Source organism: Vulpes vulpes, chromosome X (assembly GCF_048418805.1).
Source record: "Vulpes vulpes isolate BD-2025 chromosome X, VulVul3, whole genome shotgun sequence".
Lineage (NCBI taxonomy): Eukaryota > Metazoa > Chordata > Mammalia > Carnivora > Canidae > Vulpes > Vulpes vulpes.
This window is the reverse complement of record NC_132796.1, coordinates 100,177,227-100,198,388: the sequence shown is the minus strand read 5'-3', so window position 1 is coordinate 100,198,388 and position 21,162 is coordinate 100,177,227. Positions and strand designations below refer to the sequence as shown.

Genomic DNA, 21,162 nt, shown 5'->3' with positions numbered 1-21,162 from the left:
CAGTAATCATATTGCAATTTATAAGTGCATCAGATCAGTATATTGTACACCTTAAATTCACACAATGTTACATGTCAACTATATTTCAATAAAGCTATAAAAAAAGAACTGCCTTGATACTGTGTAACCAAAATCTAAAAATCCAAAATTTGAGGTTGAAGCCAATGTAAGATTATTATTTCTAATTTTGTGTCAAGCAGAAAAACTTTATTATTTCCATTTGTTGATTTCATAGTAAGTAAATATTATAACCTATCAAAAACCTTTATGCTAAAAAGCTTCCTATTGTTCTGTATTGATAGTCATTAATTATTATTTTACACTCAAAAATAAGAGGTTACATAGTAGAGGAAGAAAGCACCCCACCTTCCCCCCAAATAGCTCCACATCCTAATCCCTAGAACCAGTGAATATGTTGCCTCACATGGCAACAAACTTTGAAGATGTAGTTAAGTCAAGGATCTTGAGATTGGAAAATTATTCTGAATTATCTGGGTTAGGCCCAACTATAGGGATCCTTATAAGAAGAAAGGCTACATGACTATGGAAGGAGAGAGAGAGAGAGAGAGAGAGAGAGAGAGAGAGAGAGAGAGAGACTACTCTGTTGGCTTTGAAGATGAAGGAAGGGGCCAAGATGCTAGGAATTAAGGTGAACTCCAGAAGCCAGAAAAAGCAGGAAAGGGATTCTCTCCATACCTTCCAGAAGGAACCAGTCCTCTAGACATAGTGATTTTAGCACAGCCAGAGGACTTCAGACTTCTGACACCCAGAATTATGAAAGAATAAATCTGTATTGTTTTAAGCCACTAAAATTGTGGTAATTTATTGGAAGCAATGGATTGACTTCAACAAAACTTTGGATTAGCTGTACATTGTAACAAACGATTAGATTCTGCCTTTCTAGGTTAAAATATCAATGTACTTGAAATTTGGGGATTATACATTCTGATTAATAGAATTTTTAGCTTTGTTTTTTTTCTTAGTTAATTATGAGAGGTTCTTTTTTTTAAGATTTTATTTATTTGTTCATGAGAGACACCGAGAGAGAGAGGCAGAGACACAGGCAGAGGGAGAAGCAGGCTCCAGGCAGGGAGCCTGACATGGGACGCGATCCTTGGTCTCCAGGATCATGCCCTGGGCTGAAGGCGGCACTAAACCGCTGAACCACTGGGGCTGCCCTATGAGAGGTTCTAAACACAGAAAGTAAAGAAAATAATATAGCCACCTATGTATCTCCTGTTTAGACTTAACAAGTGTTAACATTTTGCCATATTTGCTCCAGATTATCTTGCTTTTTAAGAAATAAAATATTACTGAAAAATTAGTTATACTTCCCAGCTTTTCCCCCCTCCCTTCTTCTCTTGAGTTTGGGATATGTAATTATAATGTATATTATAATGCTGTTACTATACATGTATAGATTCATAAGCACTTCATTGCTATGCTGAAGCCAACGTGTCCAGCTGTGTGCTGCACATTTATACTTAGATGCTCAACTGCTGCTCAAAACACATGTGCTGAAAATACAATATAGCCTCTCTCTGTCAAAATGTGCCCATCTTATAAGCTTTCCATTTCTGGTTATGGCTCCACCACACTGTGGGTTATAGAGACACAAAACCATTCTTTGCTTTGTCCTTCCTGACCACTCAGCCACCAAGCCATGTTGATAGCAATTCTTCCATCAAATTAATGGACATCTTTATTTTAGTTACTACCAGTACTCTTTTAATTCACATCCTTGTTGTAATATGCCAGAATTCATCAAATGGTCTCCTCATTACTTTCTTTCCTATAATTTCTCCCATATCCTTGTCGTTACTACACAAAGTTACCAGACTTTCTTTCAAGCTTCTTTGACCATGTCACTTCCCTGCTCACAAAGCTTCAAGGACTTTCTATCGGTCAAAGTACCTACCCTCTGCAATGCAGTTATACCTTTGTAGTTTCTGGCCCCAACCTACTACACTATGTTCATACATCTGTTAGAGCCCTAATTACACTGTTGGATAGTTATCCATTCATGGGCTTGTCACCTACATTGAACTATGAATTCCCAGAGGCCAAAAATGGCTATATTCACTCTTGTGGCTCTAGGCCTAGCTTGTATTGGATGTTCAACACACAGAAGTTAACTTGAATGAAATTGTTGTGATTTGAGATCACAGAAGTCACCCGAGAATGGGGTGGATGGAGAGAGGTTTGTTGTGGTGCTGGTCCATTGTATGCAAGAACCACCCCCCACCCTTGCCACCTTTCTCCTTCTCTTGCTTTATCAAATTGAAAACCTTTTTAAAATTAACATATTTTAATTAATTCATTAGTTAATGAATTAATTAATGTAGGCTCCACACCCAGCTCCAACACAGGGCTTGGACTCACAACCCTGAGGTCAGGACCTGAGTTGAGATCAAGAGTTGGATGCTTGACCGACTGAGCCACCCAGGCACTCTGAGAAAACAAACTTTTAATATATTAGTTGGTAGTTTTTTTCTCTCATGATGTCTTTGTCTGGTTTTGATATCAGGGTGATACTGATATTTCATGGAATAACTTGAGAAGAGTACACTCTTCAATATTCTGAAAGTGTTTGTGAAGTATTGCTGTTAGTTTTTATATCAACATTTAGGATATTGCACCAATGAAGGTATTTGGGATTGGGCTTTTCTTTGTGGTATTTTTTGTTATTGCTAAGTCTATTTACCTGCTATAGATCAATTCAGATTCTGTATTTCGTCTTGAGTCAGTGTCTCTAGTTGGTGTTCTTAAGGAATTTGTCTATTTCATCTATGTTATTTATTTAATGTATTGGTCTGCAATTGTCCATAGTATCCTTGTATAATCCTTTTTATTTCTGTAAGGTTGGTAGTTAATATCCTTCTTTTAATCCTGAGCTTAGTAACTTTAGTCTTCTCCCTTTTTTTCTTGGTCAGTCTAACTAACAGCTTGTCAGTTTTCTCTGTCATTGCACAAACCAATTTTTGGTTTTCTTAATTTTCTCTATTCTTTTTCTAGTCACCATTTTATTAATGCTTGCTCTAGTTTTTGAAATGTCATTTCTTTTGCATGCTTTGGGTTTAAGTTTTATCTTTTTTACAGTTTCTTAAGTTGGAAGTTTAGGTCACTTGTTTTAGTTCTTTCCTGTTTTTTAAAGATTTCTTTATTTATTTGAGAGAGAGAGAGAGAGAGGTTAAGTGGGAGGAGGGGCAGAGGGAGAGGGAGAAGGAGAGAAGCAGACTCCCTGTTGAGCACGGAGCCCAAGCAGGGCTTGAACCTATGACCCCGAGGTCATGATCTGAACCAAAATCAAGAGTTAGACACTCAACTGACTGAGCCACCCAGCACCCCTCCTATTTTTTAATAAAGATGTTTATGATTTTAAATTTCCTTCTAGGCTCAGCTTTTGCTGCATTCCATAAGTTGTTGCTTGTTGCATTGTCATTTACATTCATCTCAAAAATATTTTGGTTTGTAATTTCTTCTTTGACCCATTATTTATACTGTGAATTATTTATTTTTCATATATTTGTGGTTTTCCCAAATTCTGTTCTATTATTGTTTTCTACTTTAATTCATTTTTGTTGGAGAATGTACTTTTTGTGATTTCAACCTTTTTTAATTTACTGAGACTTGTTTTATGGTGTAGCATATCATATATCCTGGAGAATGTTCCCTGTGTTCTTGAGAAGAATATATATTCTGTTGTAATTGGGTGACATGTTCTATAGATATCTGTAGGTCCAGATGGTTTACAGTGCTGTTCCTCCCCTACTTGCTTGTTGAACATTATTGTTCTATTGATCTATCCTAGTTGTTATGTCCATGATTGCAGGAGGGGCACTGAAGTCTCCAACTATTATTGAACTATTCCTTTAGTTCTGTCAGTTTGGCTTTATGTATCTTAGGCCTCTGTTTTTATCAGCCTATATGTTTATAATGATTATATCTTATTGAGAGATGAACCCATATATCATTATGAAATGTCCCTCTTTTTCTCCAGTAATAATTTTTGTGTTAAAGTCCATTTTGTCTGATATTAGGATAGCCATTCTAACTCACTTTTGGTTACCATTTGCATGGCATATCTTTTTACAGAACTCTGGAAATTAACACAAGGCTTTCAGCAATCCAGAGCTCTAAGAAAGTTAATTCTCAAAGTTCTTGCTAGTTTTTTCATTGCTTTTAGGAAAAACATTTCACAGATTCCCACTGTCATTTTTGCTGATGTCACTTCTTGATTAATTCTGTAAGGGCATTTAAATATTTCCATATCAAGTTTTAAGAGAATTTTGTTATTAATTTCTGACATTATTGCATTATGATCTGAGTGCCTACTCCATATGAATAACTTTATTCTGTTAATTGATGGAAGTTTTTTTTTCATTTAACTTGGCATTTTTGAAATAGAAGAAACCATAGTTGACTGAAGTTTATTTATTTTTTAGAAAGTGGTCCAATTACATTCTTTTGCATTAGCTGTCCAATTTTCCCAACACTTTATTTTTTATTTTTTAGCAACAAAGTATTTCTTTTTAATTTATTTATTCATGAGAGACACAGAGAAAGAAGCAGAGACACAGGCAGAGCGAGAAGCAGGGTTCAGGAGTCCGATGTAGGACTCGATCCTGGAACTCCAGGATCATGCCCTGAGCCGAAGGCAGATGCTCAACCACTGAGCCATTCAGGCTCCACTTGACTGAAGTTTAAATGGAAGCCCCTTTTCATTTCTGGCTGAAAATATTTCTTATGTACATGAACTAACAACTTTTATGGGCCACTCAAGACATAAATACTAAGGCATGCGATGGAAAATCCCTATGCTGGCTGAGGATTTTGCAATGTTCTAGGGTTATCATTCAGATATGTGCTTTGGTGTCAAAAAGATCTGGATCCAAATAGTCCTAGCACTACTAACTATGTGACCTTGGACAAGTGGCTTAACTTCATGTCTTTGGACAAGTTACTTAACATCACTAATCCTCAGATTTCTCATCTGTAAAACTAAAACATAGGATATCTTTTATAGGGTTGTTGTCAGGATTTTAGTAATATCAGATGCTTAGAATGGCTAGAACAGAAAATATGTGAAGGAATAAGTGTAAAATGTGAGCTGGGGCCAGATGACAGAGGCAAGCACATAGAAAGTGTTGCATAAACCTTCACTGCTTTCCCTGCTTCCATATGTAACTGTCAGAGGAAAATTGTAGGAAACTGAGCTCAATGTAAAACTAAGACACCCTCCATTCCAGGAGATTTGGTAGCATGTGTTAACTAAATAGGCTGATTTTCATTTGCTTTTTTTGTTATCTGCTTCTTTCTGAGTAAAAGTTAATGACAGCAACATTCTGGTAATGTGAGAGTTCCAGTTGAGTTACAGTTAACTGAGTTTTTACCCTCCATCAATAACTGAGTGTTAAGTTAAACTAGAGAAATATCCTCATGATCTTTTGAGTATATAATTTTGAAAGGAAAAAGAGAAGTATTAAAACTAATCATTCACTCAAAGGTCAGTGATAAATTCTGCATTTAACTTTATTTTAAGGGTCTTGAGTGGCATCAAGCATTATATTTCTGAAAAAGAAACTCATCTAGGAAAATTTTGTTCAAGTGAACTAAAATTAAGTTCTCAATTCATTCATTTAGCTTCCTTTGATTAAATGTGTTTTGTGTTGAAATTCCAGTATAAGAATAATAAGAATAAATCTTAAGTCAATTTGGGAGTAATTAGGTACCATTAGCAGTTACTGAGAATACCTCTTTCATTGTATTTAAATGTAGTCCTGTCTTCAGAGGGTTTAACCTTTTTAAAATAGCGTCATTTGGCATTAAGAAAGAAAAAGTGAATCATTAGTAAAATTCAAGCCACCTTATTCTACTGTTAAATCTGCATTCACCTTTCTGTTCTTTTAATCCATCTAAGCTCAACTATTCATCTCTTTCATTTCCATCCTCTTTAGCTCTTTCCCATGTTTGCCTTATAGATAAAAGACAAGAGTACAATAGCATTAATTTTATGTAGTGTGTAGATATGCAAATACTTATGCTTACTTTTCTATGCACACAGATGTCTTATTCTTGAATGTCCACCTTGGGGCCCATAAAACGTATCCATCTCTCTCATTTATTTATCATAACAGCCCTTTGGACTTAGTTGTTTTATCTCCATTTTTATCTTTAGAAATGAGAAAGCTTAGATTTTATATCCACTTGAAACTAAGTGTTTTTATCCTTCCCCACCATTTAAATAATATTCCATATTTTAAACATAGAAATAAGTGGTATCCCTTTTGGGCCACATACTTATTCCAGTGGGATCCAGGGACTTCCAACATTTTGACTGTCTTCTTTGGGAACTGCCTTCAAAACCCGTTCTTCTGAGTCTCAGTGTGCAAAAGTTTGGTCTTTTGAGAGTGGATTTCAATTTTGGAAAAGGCATATAATCTCCAAGAGCCAAGTCTGATGAGCAATGGGGGGAGAGGGGGTGGACCAAACCAATTAACACTGTTTTCATTCAATGCCTAGGTGTGGATCTGAAGGAATGAGTGTGCTCTTCTTTATGACTCAGATACTGGCTAGAGAGGCATTTGCCCAGGAGGAATACCAAAATGTGAAGTACTGGCAGCAGAGAGACTATCTTTGAAAGATAAAAGTCACTTGGATATTGTAAATGCTGAGAGTTTTGCAGAATCAAAATAGTCTCATTGCTTTTTAGGCAGGCAGAGGTTATTACAGGGTAGAGGACCAGCCTGTTCCCTGAAGATTTAAGAATCATTTTCTTTTCATTGACCATATCTTCTTACAACCAAGCTTTCAGCCACTCAGCAAGAGTCCCTTATTTTGAAAACTCTAGGTCCCACCCACTTAAATAACACCTTCTTGGTCCCCTGAGGGGGCCGTTAGGATCAAAATGAAGAATGAATTGAATGTCCTGCTGATGTAGGAAGCATCTTTTTTTTTAATTTTTATTTATTTATGATAGTCACAGAGAGAGAGAGAGAGAGAGGCAAAGACACAGGCAGAGGGAGAAGCAGGCTCCATGCACCAGGAGCCCTACGTGGGATTCGATCCTGGGTCTCCAGGATCGTGCCCTGGGCCAAAGGCAGGCACTAAACTGCTGCGCCACCCAGGGATCCCTGTAGGAAGCATCTTAATGAAGACAAGTAATTAGATTGAGGAATCTTAAAAGTTAGGTGAGTTACCCTAACTCTCCCTCCTATGTAAAGAACCTGTCTGTGTGCAGCTCGTACTGTGCAGTAGAGATCATGACTGACTCAGTACAGGACAAGGAATCAAATGTACTTGGCAACATTCAACATCCTTTTCATTCTGGGCGTCCATGGTGTTAAAAGGGGCTTTACCCAAGGATTTAGCAACAGAACCATGCTGAAAAATACATAATGGGATTCAGGAGAAATCCTACTCAAGAGAATTAAGGAGTAGTCAGGGTTCCGTGGTGTCTTTCTTCTTTGCTACTGAAATGCAGCCACCTCTTGGTGGCAAGGCACACAGCCCCCTTGCACAAGGCACAGGCCACAGCAGGAGTGGGACAAAGAGGAGGAGAAGAACTGTCAATGCCTTTCCAGAAGGCTGTCAGATTCCCATACTCTTGTGAAGAGACCCTGATGCCTCTTCCTATAATGCTTTGTCTGGCGAGAGCAAGCATCTGGAAATTGACTTTGGTTAGAGTTCGTGGAAGCTACAAACCCAAGGCTGCCTTCTTTGGGTTTTTCTATGTCATTATGCAATAACACTGTCAGGAGTTCGGTTTCTTGGACACTTATGCAGTAAAGGAACACACAGATACATCTTTAAGGATGATTGCTCCTGGAGCGCCTGGGTGGCTCAATGGTTGAACACACAGATACATCTTTAAGGATGATTGCTCCTGGAGCGCCTGGGTGGCTCAATGGTTGAGCATCTGCTTTGGCTCAGGTCATGATCCCGGGGTCCTGGGATCAAGTCTCACATCAGGCTCCCTGCAGGGAAGTCTGCTTCTCCCTTTGCCTCTGTCTCTGCCTCTCTCTCTGTGTCTCTCATGAATAAATGAATAAAATCTTAAAAAAAAAAAAAAAGAATGACTCCTTGTGATCAGATTTTGCTGCTGTGGCATGTTTCCTGAAAAGATGAAGAGCCCTGCAGAGGGATGGTACTGGCCAGAGAGGGCCACCCTTAATGTGTGCTTTGATTTTTGACTTTTACAGCCAAATCTGAACTACGCTTCCCCGTTTGGGCTTTGATCTAAGCCTTAGTTGTTCATTACACATCATTATAAACCACTGCTTTCAATTTCACTGCCTTTCTTCATCCCATTCCCCTTGGCCTGCCTTTCTAGGTTCATTAAAGGAATTATTTTTAAAAAATATTTTATTTAAATTCAATTTGCTAACATATAGTATAACACCCAGTGCTCATTCCATCAAGTGCTCTCCTAAGTGTGCATTACCCAGTTACCCCATGCCCCCCACCTCCCCTTCTGCAACACTTTGTTTGTTTCCCAGAGTTAGGAGTTTCTCATGGTTTGTCTTCCTTTCTAATTTTTCCCCACTCAGTTTCCCTCCTTTCCCTTTTAGTATCCTTTACTATTTCTTCTATTCTACCTATGAGTGATACCATATGATAATTGTCTTTCTCTGATTGAATTATTTCACTCAGCATAATACCCTCCAGTTCCATCCATGTCAAAGCAAAAAAACATGGAATGCTTCATGAAATTGCATGTCATCCTTGCACAGGGGCCATGCTAATCTTCTCTGTATTGTTCCAATTTTAGAATACGTGCTGCTGAAGCAAGCGCCATTAAAGGAATTATTTGATAGAAACAGCATTAACAGAAACCAATAGTCCTTCTATATTTCCATATTTCCTCTTTTACACCCATTTTTCTCTCTGTCTCTGTCTCTCACTTGCACTCACTCTCTCTCTCTCTTTAGTAAAATCACCTGCATTACTAAGTCTTTGTAATTAAGTATTTGTACCTCTCAACTTTCACATAGTTCCTGACGTACCTAAGAAAAGCAACTTTGATAATGTACTACTCAAGTATACATTGTTTTCAAAGTTGCTTTTTCTTCTGCCCTTATGTAAAATGTAAAGGTCTTCACAATATTATAGTTCCACTCCCATTTAATTGTCACCAGGGCAACCAGAACCTTCAAACCACTGGCAGAAGTTGTAGTTGCAGGTGGAATGTGGGAAGGCCTACACTACCCAGAAGGCCTGCACTCCAAAATCTGGCCTAAGTCTTCCCACATGGTGGGCAAGAGGTTGAAGTTGCTGAGAAATATGTCACTTATGCTAATGGTAGCCATAGGTGGTATTTCTAAGTGACAGGATTCTATGGCTCTGATCTGCGGTTGTGGTACATCATTGGCTTTTGTGCATGGGGGAAAGGATGCAGGTTGCAGGTGAGTTTAAAAGAGCTGCATTTACCAAGGAAATACTGTACCACTGTACCCGAGCTGTCTTTAAGGAGCTAGAAAGGTTTTGGGAAGTTTTGTCTGTCTGTTTGCCTGTTGTTGTTCAGAATAAACAGACACATAGGCTGGTGGAGAACCTGTCAATGTCAAGTTTTTCTCTCAGCTTCAGGAAGGAGAAAAGCAGATCTTAGTCCACAGGATAAAAGAGACAGAGACAGGGATAATTGGGGGGTGGGGAGGAGGCAGCATGTGAAATCTAAGAAATTTAATGCATTCACCTATAATTTCCTATGTGCTTCTGAATCATTCCTTTATCTATCCTTGAATCAATACAAAATTCAGTTTTAATTTGGATGAGGAGGTATTGATTCAGCCTATCATGGGGAGCTCTCAGAAGACATCTAGTCTAACCCTTTCCACTATTTCTTTATTCTTTAATTTGTTTTTTCCTTCATTCATTTATTTACCAACGTTTTTGAATGTTCATTACATTCAAGGTGCTAGTGATACAAACATAAGGAAGACATGGTCCCTTTTCTGAAAGAGTTCACATCCTAGTGGGAGGCAGAGATGGAAGAGTGAGTTAGCAGACTGAGTAGAAAGTAAAGGGACTGAGTTGTGTCCAGTGTACATGGGGGCACAAAAAGGGAGGATGATCACTTTCACCAAAGTGAGTTTAAATAATAATAATAATCCAAAGAGCAGGTAACAGCACTCCTAATGAAGCAAACGAGGCGTGGAGAGGGGAATTGAGCTACCTATGGCCTGCCTGGAGGAAGAACTTGACACTGTCTTGCTATTAATCATAAAGGGATTTGGAGTCACACGACAGCACAGTCGTGACAGGTTGGCCTTGCCTCTGTAAATACTTAGAAATGCCCAAACCATTTACTCAAAGAACTCCACAGAAGCAAAATCGCACTCTCTTGCAGAACGTGGGATGCTAGAGAACATGATGAGAGATAAAGAATCAGTGCTCCCTCCCCTTTTCTCAGGCTGCTTCTGCTCTGCCAGAGTCACCCAAGCCAACCTGGACTTGGAGTCTTCATGAGCCTCTTTCTAAGAAAGCTGTCACCAGGATTGATGGTCTGGGTTGGTAAAAGACTAGATTTCTAAACATCCCTAACTGAAAGCTTAGATCAGTAGTGCACCTGTCACTCTCATCTGGGAGGTAAAAAGGAATCCACTCTGCTGGAGGCAGCATCAGCAAGGAACAATTTTATTGCATTTGGAGGAAAAAAAATTTTCCCTTCTCTCTGGTGAATCTGAATGCCTCATTTCCCAACCATGCCACCTTCTGGAAACGTTACTGGAATTATTCCCATGACCAACTTCAAAGGGCTCCTCTATTAAGCCATCATCAGAGGTTCTATTTCACAAGGTTTGAACATTAAGAAAAACAACAACAATAACAACAGACCTAATCGGGGAATCTGATTTTATCATTATTTGTTAATAATAAAGGCAAGGGTAAGGAATAATTAGTTCACCACTTTCCTTGAACATTAAAAGCATATTTGTGGAATAGGCCCATATCCTTTATAGAGATAAGGTATTGTATATCAGAGGAAATAAGATGGTGAATGATTTATCTAGAATATGCAATAAATTGGTAGTGGGGGGACAATGATCCAGACTCTCGACCCAGGATTTAATTTCTTTGGGTCACATTATATAATTAGAAAATAAAAGTGTGTGTATAAGATATGGAAATGTGGAACACCTGGGTAGCTCAGTTGGTTGAGTATTCCACTCTTGATTTTGGCTCAGGTCATGATCTCAGAGTCTGTGTAGGGCTCTGAACTCAGGAGGGAGTCTGCTTGGGATTCTTCCTTTCTTTCTGCCCCTCCCCCATGTGCCTGTTCTCATTTTCTCTCTCTCCCCTTCTCTCTCAAATATAAATAAATATTTTTTAAAAGATCTAGCAATGAATATGTGCCACGAGTCTACACCATTCAGCAGGCTAATGAGAGGAATACTGTACCACAAAAGTTTCTGTTCATATTCTGTCACTTGAATGGGAATGCTAGTAGTAGAAAATAAAAGGACTTTCTGATAGTATTTATAATTTTTTCTTTTAATTTCTTAAATTTATATGGCAAACATTTTTATGGGGCTTCCTATGTACTTAGAGTTTTCTAAAACTTATAAAAGTTGTAAACTCATTGAATACTTACAGCTACCTTTTAAGCTATGTAATATTATATCCCCAATCTACAGACATTAAACAAGTTTATTTAAAATGCAAATTTGTTAATAAAGGAACAAAGCAGTTATACGTTTGTCTCCCATAATTATTCAAATGGATTAGACTCATGGTTGGATTCAAAAACATGTGAAAATTAGGCAACCATTTTTAAACAACCAAGGAGTTAAGAAATCAAAAGAGAAATTAAAAAAATATCATGAGACAACTGAAAGTGTAAACCAATATACCAAAACTTCTGGAATGCAGTAAAAGTAGTTCTAAAAGGAAAGTTAGGGCAGCCCAGGTGGCTCAGTAGTTTAGCGCCGCCTTCAGCCCAGGGTGTGATCCTGGAAACCCTGGGATCGAGTTCCACATCAGGCTCCCTGCATGGAGCCTGTTTCTCCCACTGCCTGTGTGTCTGCCCCCCCCCCCCCGTGTGTGTGTTTGTGTGTGCCTCATGAATAAAGTCTTCTTAAAAAAAAAAGAGACAAAAAGAAATGGAATATTACTCAGCCATTAGAAACAACAAATAAAATTTGCTTCGACGTGGATGGAACTGGAGGGTATTATGCTGAGTGAAATAAGTCAATCGGAGAAGGACAAACATTATATGGTCTCATTCATTTGGGGAATTTAAAAAATAGTGAAAGGGAATAAAGGGGAAAGGAGAAAAAATAAGTGGGAAATATCAGAAAGGGAGACAGAACATGAAAGACTCCTAACTCTGGGAAATGAACTAGGGGTGGTGGAAAGGGAGGTGGGCGGGGGTGGGGGTGACTGGATGGTGGGCACTGAGGTGGGCACTTGACGGGATGAGCACTGGGTGTTATTCTAGATGTTGGCAAATTGAACACCAATAAAAAATAAATTTATTAAAAAAAAGAGAAAAAAAGAAAGATCTCAAATAAGCAACCTACCTTTATACCTCAAGAAACTAGAAAACTAGAAAAATAAGAACAAATTAAGCCCAAAGTTAGCATTAGGAAGGAAATAATAATTTTAGAGCAGAAATAAATGAAGCAGAAATTAGAAAAATGATAGAAAAGATCAATGAAACTAAGAGTTGTTTCTTTTTTCAAAGATAAGCACAATTGTCAAATCTTTAGCCAAACTAAGAAAAAAGAAAGGAGGCTTGAATAAAATCACAAATGTAAGAAGAGGTGCAGAAACACAAGTGGTCATAAGAGACCACTATGAACAATTACATGACACCAAAGCAGACAATCTAGAAGGAATGGATAAATTTCTAGAAATATATGACCTACCAAGACTGAATCATTAATAAATAGAAAATCTTAACAGACCAATAAAAAGTACAAACACTAAATCAGTAATCTAAAACCTTCCAACAAAGAAAAGCCCAGGACCAGATGGCTTCACTTGTGAATTCTACAAAACATTTAACGAATATTTAATACCAATCCTTCTCAGACTTTTCCAAAAAAAAAAATGAAGAGGAGGGAACACTTACAAACTCATTTTATGAGGCCATAATTACCCTGATACCAAAGCTAGATGAAGGCACTACAAGAATATGAAATTTCAGATCAATATCCTTAATGAACATAGATGCAAAACCAGGAAACCAGCAAACCAATTTAACAATGTATTAAAAGGATCAAAAAAAAAAAGGATCATACATTATGGTCAAGTTGGATTTATTCTTACGATGCTTCAAATCCTAAGGATGGTTCAAATCTACAAATAAATCAATGTGACACACAGCATTAACAGAATAAAAGTTAAAAATCATGTGACTATCCCAAGAGATGTAGAAAAAGCATTTAACAAAATTCAACACCCTTTCATGGTTAAAAAAAAAATCTCTCAACAATGAGAGTTAGCTATCACCTCTCTAATATTATCCTTGGTGGTGAAAAGGCAAAAGGTTTTTTTCTCTAAGATCAGGAAGAATGTAAGGATGCTCACTCTCAATACTTCTATTCAACACAGTATTAGAAGTCTTCACCAGAGCAATTAGGGGGAAAAAAAGAAATACAAGGCATCCAAATTGGAAAGGAAGAAGTAAAATTGTCTCTATTTGTAGAGATGATTTTATGTCTAGAAAAGACTAAAGACTCTACCAAAAACTATTCAAACTAATTAATGAATTCAGGAAAATTGCAGGGTACAAAGTCAGTGTATAAAAATCTGTTGCATTTCTATATATTAACAATGAACTATCTAAAAAAATAAACAATCCCATTTGCAATAGCACCAAAACAATAAAACATTTAGGAACAAATTTAACCAAGGAGGTTAAAGACCTGTACATTTAAAATTATGAAACACTGATGAAAGAAATTAAAATAGACACAAATAAATGGATAGATATCCCATGCTCATGGAATGAATGAACTAATACTGTTAAAATGTCCAGGCTACCCAAAGCACTCTACAGATTCAATGCAATCCCTATCAAAATTCCAATGGCAGTTTTCATAGAAATAGAAAAAAAAATCATAAAATTTGCATGGAACCACAATAATTCCTGAGTAGCCAAGGCAATCTTGAGCAAGAAGAAAGAAACCAGAGGCATCACATATTCCTGATTTTAAATTATGTTGCAAAGATACAGTAATCAAACAATATGGCACTGGCATTAAAAAACAGACACAGAAGACCAATGGAACAGATTAGAAAGCCCAGAAATAAACTTCACAAATATGGTTAACTAATTTTCAACAAGGAACCAAAAACACAGAATGGGGAAATGATAGTTTCTCCAAAAAATGTTATTGGGAAAATTAGATATCCACATGCAAAAGAATAAAATTGGAACCTTATCTAATACCATATACTAAAATCAACTCAAAATGAATTAAAAATTTAAACTTTAAACATGAAGCCATAAAACGTGTAGAAGGAAACAAAAGGAGAAAGTTCCTTGGCATCAGTCTTGGTGCTGATTTTTGGGCTATGAGACCAAAAAAAAAAAAAAAAAAAAAAAGCAAAAATAAACAAGTGTGATTGCATCACATTAAAAAGCTCCTGCACAGCAAAGGAAATAATCAACTAAATGAAAAGCAATCTACGGAGCTAGAGAAGACATTTGCAAACCATAGATCTAATAAAAGGCTAATATCCAAAGTACACAAGGAATTCATACAACTCAACAGCAAACAAACAAAAACTAAATTACATGATTGAAAAGTGGTCAAAACCTGAATAGACATTTCTCTAAAGAAGACAATACAGATGGCCAACAGAAATATGAAAAGGTACTCAACCTCACACATCATCAGGGTAATGAAAAATCAAAACCTCCACCTGGCAGGCTGTGGTAGGATTAAATACAACAACAAGAAAAGATAGCAAGTATTGGCAAAGATGTGGAGAAAAGGGCATCCTTGCACACTGTTGGTAGGAATGGAAACTGATACAGGCATCAGGGAAAGCAGTATGGAGGTTCCTCAAAAAACTAAAAGTAGAACTACCATATGATCCAGCAATCTCATGTCTGGATATAGATTCAGAGGAAATAAAACTCCCATCTCAAAGAGATACACGCATCCGCATGTTCATTGCAACATTATTCACATTAGGCAAGACATGGAAACAACCTACTTGTCCATCAATGGATGAATGGATGAAGAAAATATGGTTCATACATTCAATGGAATATTATTCAGCTTTTAAAAAAAGGGGAAGGAAATACTGCCATCTGCGACAAGGTGAATGAACCTAGAGGCATTATGCTTAAGTGAAATAAGCCAGACACAGAAAGACAAGCACTATGTGATACCACCTATATAAGGAGTCAAAAATAGTCAAACTTACTGAAGCAAAGAGTAGAATGGTGGTTTTTCAGGGGGAGAAGGAAATGGGGGTTGATGGTTCAAGCACAGAAAGTTTCAGTTTTGCAAAATAAGTACGTTTTGGAGATCCACTATACAGCATAGTGCCCATCACTACCAATCCTTTATACTTACTTTGCCAAGAGGGTAGATTTAATATTAAGTGTTCTTACCACTAAACAGCAACAACAGTAGTAATAATAAAGAGGAAATTTGGGGAATTGATGTATATGTTTATGGCCTTGATGGTCATAACGGTTTCACAGACATATATTTATCCCCAAACTCCTCAAGTTGTGTACATTAAGTACATACAGCTTCTTATGCCAATCATAACTCCAGAATTCTTTTAGAAAAACAAACCTATATTGCTTTCACAATAATAAGGAGTAAAAGAAACTTAATTAAGAAAAATTGCCCATTTCCGTTTTTCTGGGCAATCAGTACCAATGGTCCATGATCCTTACTTATCCCTAACCCTGTACTTCTCTCTGACAATGAAAATGTATCATCATTGGCTTTTGGAAGGATTGTGGTAACTGCCACATGATTACAGACTATGACTCGGGAGCAAAGTGAACTTGGGGTCCCAATGCTTCTGCTGTATTTCTGGCTAATTTTAGTTGTCTGAAGGAGAAAGACTAATGGATCCAATCGCCAAGGCAGACAGAGTATGGACGCGCAGTGCCAGGTTCATGCTGTAACTGGTGATCACACCTCAGTAGAACCTTGCAACACTTCTTGTAATCCCAGCTGGGCCTCCCCTGAGCAGAGACAGCAATTATGTGTAGTGCTTTGCAGAGGTAAACAAATGTTCATGGGGGACTGACTTATAATCAGCCAAGTCATTTCATTTATGGCTTGCATCGAATTGGAATGAAGGCCTGTGATCAGGGAAATCGAGCATATTCATTTACTGTCTCAGCAAGTGTTTTGAGAACTTAGGTACATTTCTCTTTCCCTTCAGAGATATGACCGTACAGCATATTGAAGACTCAGAAAGCACTTTAGAAATAAACTGTATCTTCAGAATAACTCTACATCTCTTCTTGTACTTAGCTCAAGTACACCAGTATGCATTTGGCCATTTTCCATTGCTATTATTTCTTATGACTCAGTGCCATATGCCTGGAAAGGCATAACATAAAAATTATGTTTTTACGGGAACTTTGGTGGCACCATATTGTTTCCCTGTCTCGCTCTTTCTTTTATTAACTAGGCTTCAGCAAATGCTTTAAAATGGTGACAGCTGAGAGAATCATAAAAAAAAAAATCTAGAGAAAAGACATGATAAGACTTCATATAGAATGAATTAAAAACCATAATAACATGACTTTCAACCATTGATTAGTGAGAAACCAAAACTGTGAATATGAATGGACAGAAGTGGAAAACTACGTCCTGAAGTTGTGACCATGCTTGTGCCGCTCAAAAGTCTCTAAGACCACCAGTCCATCTAAGAACTGTGGGCAGAATTTCCGTTTCAAAGACAGAAAATGGCTAGGCACTCTGGAGGGTGAAAACAAGTTAAGTGAAGTCCCTCAGAAGAGGCCTAGAAGCCAGTTTGGGAACCAAAATAATGTGCAGGATACCAATTCAAATCATTAGGTCAGCAGTTTGTGACTGGGTATTAAGCTGTGAATTAAAATAGGGAGTGGTCAAAGAAAGGTTCCTGGAGGACTGAGGGCTTCAAGGAGTCCTTGCAGAGAAGGAAAATTGGGGGGCACCTGGGTGGCTCAGTGGTTGAGCCTTTGGCTCAAGTTGTGTTCCTAGGGTCCTGGGATTGAGTCCCGCATGGGGCTCCCCACAGGGAGCCCACTTCTCCTTCTGCCTATGTCTCTGCCTCTCTCTCTGTGTCTCTCATGAATAAATAAGTTAAAACCCTTTAAAAAAAAGAGAGAAGGAAAATTGGGACTCCTCCATGGAAAAGTTAGGAATTGTGCTAGGATTGAAGCAGTTAGCATTAGTCTCAGATTTGGGCTCTTTCTCACACTCACCTTATGACTTTGGGCAGGTTTATTTTATAAGCACTCATAAAACATTCCATATATAGCAGACAGTTTCTAACTCATGTAAGCCTTTTTTTTTTTTTTTCATGTAAGCCTTATAATAATTCTATGAAGTAGTCACTATCATCCTCATTTTTACTGTAGAGGAAACAGAGGAACAGAGAGGTTGAGTCACTTGACCAAGACCACACAGCTAATATGTGGCAGAGCCAGCATTCAAACCTAGGTAGTTCTGATCCAAGTCTACACACTCAGCCACTCACTATGCTACAATCCGCCCAGCTTTTATGATGATTGTTTTTCTCATTTATGAAAAAATTGAGACAATAATTCCTTTTGGCCCTATCATGAGCAATAAATTAGAGTCAGTAAAAGTGACTGGCACACAGGAGGCACTCGATAAAGAACTGCTGCTTTTCGTAATTTCCTCTCTCCTTTAAGCTCAGCTTCCTCCTGGTCCTTGGAATGAATCTTGCCTCGGATCTCCTACCCCTGCTTTGATTCTCCAGTGCCCCTCACTATATTTCACTTATTTTTTGAGTACTTTCTTTGTATATGTTATATCCCTAGCCTCAAGTGCCTGCCTCACCCTATGGAGCAGGTCGATATAACCCCTCCTCATTGGCAGTCATAGAGTTGTACCTAGTTGTGTTCCAGATGGCGCATCTGTGAAACAGTTGGTGACTTCTGTCCATTCTATGCACTTAGTGATGCAGCGGGCAGTTCATAAATGTCTGTTGATTTTGTGCCTGGTCCGGTGTGATGTGATGTAGGATCCATGAAAAGACAGAGAAAATGAAACAGGGTAGAGAGAGCAGGAAGGACAGAAGGGGTCAAGGGGTCTTATGCTCCATCCAAGAGCCCATGGAGACCCTGGCTTTGCTCAGCTTTCATCCTCAGGAGGCATCAGGTTGCCCTTAGATGCTCCTTCTCTCCTCCGTCCCTCTCAATACCATTTACCCATCCCTCATCTACGGGCTTTTGGGCCCAGCTTCCAGAAGCTAAGTAACCTGATAAAAGTAATCTGCGCTAAAGCGTTCATTCAGCTAGCAGGTTAATGTGTTATTCTTCCTGGGTAATTTGTTCATTTCGAGAGGGGTTTTTTGAAGACATTAAGCATGATGGCACAAAATTTGAGGTCTCATTGCAGCCCAGAGAGGAAAAGAGTGCTTCCCACGACCCAAGCTTTCAAGATTAGCCGCATTCTGGTGTCTATGGTCGTTTGCAAAGTCACCCTGGTGCCAAAGCCACTATCTTATGGCTTTTATTATGTCCCACCCACTCAAGTTTGGCTCAAAGAGAAAAATGCACGGTCCTCCTTACATATCCCCCCTGGACCCAGGAAGAAAATTATCCTGATCGCAAGAGAGGCTGAGAAATGGGCCATTTGGCCAGGGATGAAAATTGCCAACACTCATGATCTGGTGGGCGGTGCTCTTATTTAATTCAGTAGGTACTATCATCATCCCTTTTCAAATGAAGAACCAGGGCACAGAGAGGGTAAGTAACTTGCTCCAGGTAACACTTGTACTAACTGAACACATGGCTCTATGATCTGTGTCCTTAATCACTATACTATACCCCTCAGTATCTCAAGTTCAAGTCCCCTCTTCCCACATAGCGTCAGTAGGTAGACCAGATGCTGCCATGGGCTCATAGAGACTTACCAGCGAGGTACATGCTCTTGTCCCACATCCAGGATATTGCAGCCATGCCCCCATTCAGCAGGGCAGAGACAGGCCACTGCTCTGGCATTCTGACCTTGCTCCTAGGAGCCTAAGTTACTCTGGGACTGATAGCACCTTCTTTCTTCTTCCAGACATCAACCTGTGTTGCACAAAGATTGACGAGGAACTGCCCTGAAAACCCTCCCTTCTTCACTCCACTCCAGAATGGGAAGGAATGCCTCAACCTGGTTAGCAGCCAAGCTGAAGGTTTGATAGGAAACACCTGAGGTGTGACTAATTATCTTTTCTAAAAGGAAAAGGAAAATTTGCCAAATTAACCCTTCCATAAGACTACCGACAAGCCAATCTTTTCTCTGTCCCTGACATGCCCTCGAATTGCCGCCTATAAGCCCATGTGCACCCTGTGACTTCAAATCTGCAGTGCCCTTTACCTTCTCTCACTAAAGGGGCACTCGCTATGTGCCAGGCACAGTCAGTGCTTTCCAAACCTTGTCATATTGAATCCCACCACATCTGCTACAAGGAAGATTCTAGAATGACCTGCACTTTCTATAGCAGGAAATCGAGAGAGATTAAATTAACTTGCCTGAGGTCACTATATTACCAAGGGATACTTTTGAGCTTCTTGCCCATTCTCAGCATTGGTTTGTTACCATTCAGTTTTTCCTCCGGTTCCATGATTAAGAGTGCCTGTTCATTATCCGTATGACATTCACAATATCTCCAATGCAAAATGCAATGAGATAGTCATTATTGTATCCACATGTTGCATGGAGGTTAGAGCATGTTTTGGCATGACTAAAAGTCGGATACTTGAAAATGCGAAAATGAGAAGAGCAAGGGTTTCCTATACATGCGAATATGTATCTTTCACATTAACGTTCGTTGTTCTTTCTGTGATGACAAATCTAATGGAATTAGGATGTGAAGTGCTTTCTACTTGACATAGTTTAGGGCCTGGTAGAAGCGTTTGATTTGGCCTTGGCCTTGCATAAATAATTAAAACACAATCCAATCCAGGTGCCTTTTTAAAATAATGAATTCAGCTCATCCACGTTTACAAGGAACAAGAGCAGTGTTTTCTTCAACAGATAAATAAAATACTTTTCTGTCTGATATTTTAACCATTCCAAGAACAGAAGCACAAAAAGAGCTCAGCATAAAAAGAAGAAAGGTGGAGTAAAGGAGATGATGGAAGAGAAGAAAGAGATGGCTGGAAGAGAGACAAAGGGCTGCAGAAATATTTGGAGAGGATAAAAGAGCAGCTGTTGAGAAATGCAGGGGAAAAGAGAAATAAATAGCAGAAGGTGAGAGAAATAGAAGTAGTTTGAGAGGTCTAATTCTCACATCGAAATAATTCTCTCTCCAATTTAATACTGCTTTATTAGACAGATTGCCAAAATTTTTTTAAAAATCCTTTAAATGTCCCCAGTATTAGCTTAAAAAAACATAGATACAAATCTTTGGGCTCTCCAGATCATTATCCTTATGAATACTCATGGATGCAATCAGTGGAAAAATATAATTTTGCATCTTAACCTTTTATTAACGTTATTTCCTGTACAATTTTCTGTTTTTCTACCATGTTCAAATAATTTCACTGCATTAATATATAATAAATACTTCAATCATTCCCCTTATTATTGGATATTTAGGTTGTTTTAAGGCTTTTGATATTAAAATGAAGGCTGCTTTTTTCTTCTTTTTTTGAATTATTATGTTAGGATAATTTCCCAGAATTGGACTCTGTTCAACGACTATGAACATTTTTATGACTCTTGACCCATTTTACAATGCCTTCAGCAACTTGAATGGGCCTGTTCTTCCAGATCCTGTGTAGTATTGGGTTTTGTAAATTACTTTTGGCAATTACCTCAAGTATCAAATGGTGCCTCCTAGTTGGAACTATATATATTTCTTCTAGTGACATGATATTCTTTGACCCTTTGTCTCTTGGGGATCTGGTAATGGTCTTGAAATTATAGTACCTCTGTATACAGTTTACATGCTATTCATTTATCCATGATCTTCCTAGCATTTTCACCACTTAATCTTAGTTTTGAT

At 38.2% G+C, this 21,162-nt stretch overlaps 1 non-coding gene across 1 annotated transcript; it reads right to left on the bottom strand.

Annotated features, from left to right (window-relative positions):
- Positions 1-8,687: 8,687 nt before the first annotated feature.
- On the bottom strand, positions 8,688-8,794 carry LOC112907874 (U6 spliceosomal RNA). Its single transcript, XR_003232828.1, has one exon. It is a non-coding gene; the product is annotated as a U6 spliceosomal RNA (small nuclear RNA).
- Positions 8,795-21,162: the final 12,368 nt, after the last annotated feature.